The following is a 5,307-nucleotide window of genomic DNA, read 5'->3' on the forward strand; positions in this document are numbered from 1 at the left end:
TGTCCCATTAAAGTTACTAACCACATATCTTCCCAGGAGTTTTTGAGCTCCCTTGTCTCATAGGTTCCTGGGGATCATTGCTGCATGCAGACCACCTGCTGCTGTGGACCTGCTCCACTCAGACTGCAACAACTATTGATATCAGTCTTCCCCATAGTATCTTTATCATAGTTGCTAATGCTAATAATAGACCTATTGACTTCAACTGTTACAATCATTATTATCAGCCTGTCATCATGACTATGCTGTTCTTGCTAATTTGACACATTTGTGCCATTATTATTGGCGTTGTAACCATAAGTATGAATTATCTTTTGTTGTTGCTGTTGATGATGTAACAAAAACATGTGTTGTTGTTGCTGCTCTGTTTGCCTGTCTCTATCCTGCCTCTCCCTCTATCCCATTTTTGGCCCATCCAGTCGGGGCAGACCTGTTTAACATGAGTCTGGTTCTGCTCGAGGTTTCTGCCTGTTAAATGTCAAATGTTTGCCACATGTTCACAAGTGCTACTCATGGTGGATTAATGTTGGGTCTCTCTCTAAATATTACAAAAATAAATGTACAGTCTAGACCTGCTCTTTTTGTATGGTAGTTTATGATTTGGCACTATACCAATTTTTAATTGATTGATTTGATCTGGACTTAGCAAGCCTTTCTGCAGTTCCTCACAGCTGAAATCAGTCTCAGTCTTCCCTGGTCTGATGTGTTGTACCTCTTTAGGTCCAACCCATCCAGAACCTCCTCTGACATCTGCAGCATGTAGGCCAGAGCAGAGCAGTGGATCTCAGAGAGCTCTTTCTCTGATCTGTTCTCTGACTTCAGGAAATGTTGGATCACCTGATGTACTGAGTGATCATTCATCTCCATCAGACAGTGGAAGATGTTGATGCTTCTGTCAGGAGAGATCTCATCACTGTTCGTCTCCCTCAGGTTGTTGATGACTCTCCAGATGATTTCTGGACTGTTGTCTGTCTGGCCCAGCAGGCCTCCTAAGAGTCTCTGGTTGGACTCCAGAGAGAGGCCATGAAGGAAGCGAACAAACAGGTTCAGGTGACCACTCTTACTTTAAAGGGATTTCTCCATGGCTTCGCTCAGGAAGACATGGAGGGAGGGGTTCTGCATATCATAGATGTCTATGTACTTTTCTAGGAAAGCCTTCAGTACTTGTGTATTGCTGTTTGTGTAACAGTGGAACATGTAGACTGCAGCCAGAAACTCTTGAACGCTCAGATGAACAAAGCAGTAGACTGTTTTCAGTACGAACTCCTGAGTGCACCGAGGCCTCTGTGACATCCAGACCACACCGCTCCAGGTCTTCTTGGTAGAACATGATGTTTCCTGTCTCCAGATGTTCAAACGCCAGCCTTCCCAGCTTCAGAAGAACTTTCCTGTCAGCCTCCATCAGCTCATGAGGACTCACCTGATGTCCCTCATCATACTTCTGCTTCTTCCTCTTTGTCTGAATCAGCAGGAAGTGTGAGTACATGTCAGTCAGGGTCTTGGGCAGCTCTCCTCTCTGGCCTGTGGTCAACATGTGCTCCAGAACTGTCGCAGTGATCCAGCAGAAGACTGGGATTAGACACATGATGTGGAGGCTCCTGGATGTCTTCATGTGTGAGATGATTCTGCTGGACAGCTCTTCATCCCCGAACCTGCTCCTGAAGTACTCCTCCTTCTGGGCGTCAGTGAAGCCTCGTACTTCTGTTAACCTGTCAACACATGAAGGAGGGATCTGATTGGCTGCTGCAGGTCGGAAGTTACCCAGATGAGAGCTGAGGGAAGCAGGTTTCCCTTGATGAGATTCATCAACAGGACGTTGACTGATGACTCCTGTGAGACGTCAGACACAACCTGATTGTTGGTGAAGTCCAGTGAAAGCCTGCTTTCATCCAGGCCGTCAAAGATGAACAACAGTTTACAGACAGCGAGCGTCTCTGCTGTGACCTTCTGTAATGCTGGATGGAAAACATGGAGCAGCTTGAGAAGACTGTACTGCTCGTCTTTGATCAAGTTCAGCTCCCTGAAGGAAAGCAGAATCAGCAGACTGACATCTTGGTTCTCCGAGCCTTGTGCCCAGTAAGGAGTGAAATTCTGCACAAGGTTTTTCCAACACCAGCAACACCATTCATCAGGACCACTCTGATGTCTCTCTGTTGGTCAGGTAAGGCTTTAAAGATTTCGTGGCACTTGATTGGAGTGTCATGGAGGGTCTCCATCTTGGGAGCTGTCTCAAGCTGTCTAACATCATGTTGGGTGTTAACCTCTTCACTCTGTCCCTCAGTGATGTAGAGTTCTGTGTAGATTCTGATAAGGAGGGGTCACACGTTCACATCTCCTCCTCAGACTGATCTTATGTTGACCACCTTTCACATAAAGAGAAAAAAGTGAGATTAAACAAAGAACATTTGAGAACCTGGTGATTATCTTACTGCCAAAAAAAGCTCAATATAAGATCATTAAACATGTTAAAGGTTATAAAGCCTCTGACTGTGTGTATGTGTTTGATTGAAGCTGAGAGAGCAAGTTGATCCTGACATGTGTTCACCTCTATCACCTGATTATTGAAGCCAACACAGCATCCTACAATGTTATTATATGAGCTGATTCAAGATGGCACCTGGTAGATCATAACAGCTGATATGAAGCAAACTACTTACTGTAAATTACTGAAACATTTTAAGCAAATTTTGAAAAGTAATGAATCCTAGATTCTGAACATGAGTACAACCATGAAAAAAAAACAACATTTAAGCAGATTTGGAAAAATTACAAATCCTTATAGCAGCGGTTTCCAACCTTTTTTCATCTGGGAGCTACTTTGAAAAAACTACTTTAAAGCTACTTGCATTACATCGCTGTTATTGTAAGTGGTGCCCCATGTTGATTCTTTTGTCGACTGAAACATTACCACGGATGAGGCACACGCAGTCCTTCACTTTCATGAATTAAAACTTGCTTGCTTGAAATAGCATGTTTTCTGCTTCTCCTTGGAGTGGCCACCTTCACTGTCCATCATAAATCTGGCTAAACAGGCTAATAGCACCGGACTCCTTACTTTAGCTCAACTAGCATACAGCATTGCTGACCCGACCTGTCGATGGAGGGTGCTGCAACATTGCTGTGATTGATTAGGATCAGACTTGCAAGGAGCATCACCATTTTTTATTGACAGCTGATAGGCCTAGCCTATTAATTTGTATTGGAGGGGGTGGGACATCTGTGTTCAATCTTTGATTGAAAGAGAAAGAGGCTTTCAAGGTGAATTTATTGTCATCCAATTTTTGTACAGAGTCTGTGAACCTCTTGAAGTGGTATTAAAATCCAGGCCGCGAGCTACCTGTTGGAGACCCCTGCCTTAAGAGGGACTCTAACCTGAGGGACAAAAGATGCAAATTTTTTGTAAATTCTAAAAATGGAGGTTTCAAGTGTTTTCTTGCAGATAAAAACATCAGGAGTTTGTGGATATCTACAAATTATTATAATGCACTCATAATGCTTCTGCTCTTATTCAGCCATTGTTCATATTCAAAGTAGATTTGAAAAAGTAGAATCAAATTTTCAGTGAGGTAGTAAACAACGCAACATTTCATCATGTGAAAGGATGTGGAATCAGGTCTCTGAATCCTGATCCCCACCCTGATCCCATCCTCTCTTCCACCAAACTGAGCGTTAGCACTTCAAGGTGAGGTACATAAATCCAGCACAGACCCCTGCTCACCATCATCACCACCGCATCAGCCATAGATCACAGCTTCACTCTGAGGGGGGCTTCGGGTTACATCATGGATGGCCCATCCAGCCAGACTCACAGCACAGTGTTACATCATTCAGGCATCATACAAACAGCCGTGTGTCTGCTTTGGTTTGTTTGTTTAGCTCAGGAGATCAAAGTCTCAAAGTGCATTTATTACTGTTTATTTTATACTTTTATGTTCCCAATAGTATTCACACCATGACTGAGACACTCAGGCCAGCTATTTTACATGTACGAAGTGTAATGTGAAGAACCAGAACAGGTAAAAGCAGAACACTGCTCCCCCCTGCTGGCCAACACTGGAAACTACAACTTAAAAAAAGTAGTTACTCCAACAACCAGCAGATAAAGACTGATATGGATGATTTTAATGAAAGCAACACCTATAAAATCTTGTAGATTAATTTGGGTCCAGGAAGCTCAGCTGCTCCTTTTTTGGTCAGTTTATTCTTCCTCTCCACTTCCTCCTTTAAAGAAATCTGCCTTTCCATGCATGACAACGGACAAAACAAAGGTCCAGTCGCCAAACTGTTGTCCAATGGTCTTCCTGTGCAAGTTCTAATTAAACATGTCTTCAAAAAGAAAAAGAATTCATGCCATGGTAAATGCAATCTCATAAATGTAAGATGTTTATGTCTTTTTAACACTTTTTTATAAAGCTTACAGAAAGTTGTGTCGGTAATCCCAAAAGATATTTTAAGTGGGTCTGTTATTTGTAATGTAACAAATGTGTCCATTTTGTATGTAAAACTGTTTGTGAGCATTTCTGTGTGCTGTCCTGTGAGGTGTCCTGTCATTGTAAGTAGCTGCCTGAGGACTACAGATGAAATTTAACTATTGTGCTTTTTCTGGCATATTTACTTTGAAGTGTATTGCTGATAGGTTGAGAGTCCTGATTCAATAAATTCAATAATAAAAAAGATTCTGTTAGAAAAGCTCTCTGCAGAAATTTGGTAGCTGTAAGCTGAGTACACGGAGCAGTTTAAAGCCCTGCAGGTTACAGTGACATCCCATAATATAATTCCTTATCCTTGGACAAAGGAGTAGAAGTGCTGCTGGGTCCCTGTAGTAATCCCATACAGGTGCATGCTGTTACAGATACTTGGGGTTTGCTGTGGTTAAAGCTGCAGTAGGTAAGATGGAGAAGAGGGTGGACTTTCAAAATTTGAAAGCTGAACAGCAGCAGCAGTGGGAACAAGCTAACGTTAGCCCAACTGCAACACCAACGTACCATCACAGACATCTTAGCAATGTGGAGACATTTTTTGAAAACAAATACAGCAGAAATGAAGCTGGGGTAATTACCCGTCGAGCAGAACTGTCTAACTCAGCATCACTTTATAATCCTTTCAGGTCCCGTAACTCTCTCCACCTCTCAAATGCAGCTCCAATGTTTACTCTCGTTTCGGTCCAACTCTTTCTTTTTAGTTTGCCTTTTCCTCTTTTTTCTCCTTCGATTTAACGGTCCTGTAGTGTAAGCCGTAGTTGGCAATAGAGGGACGGGCAGTTTTTCATTCCCGGTGGTTGTTTTTTAGCCACTGTGGACACAAGCT

The 5,307-nt window shown here is 42.7% G+C and overlaps 1 pseudogene; it reads right to left on the minus strand.

The window, feature by feature from the left end:
- Positions 1 to 642: 642 nt before the first annotated feature.
- On the minus strand, positions 643 to 4,997 carry LOC138583677 (protein NLRC3-like; annotated as a pseudogene).
- Positions 4,998 to 5,307: the final 310 nt, after the last annotated feature.

The sequence above is a fragment of the Semicossyphus pulcher genome, unplaced genomic scaffold (genome assembly GCF_022749685.1).
Source record: "Semicossyphus pulcher isolate SPU_LCO1_2020_fin unplaced genomic scaffold, fSemPul1.0.p SCAF_9, whole genome shotgun sequence".
Classification (NCBI taxonomy): Eukaryota; Metazoa; Chordata; class Actinopteri; order Labriformes; family Labridae; genus Semicossyphus; species Semicossyphus pulcher.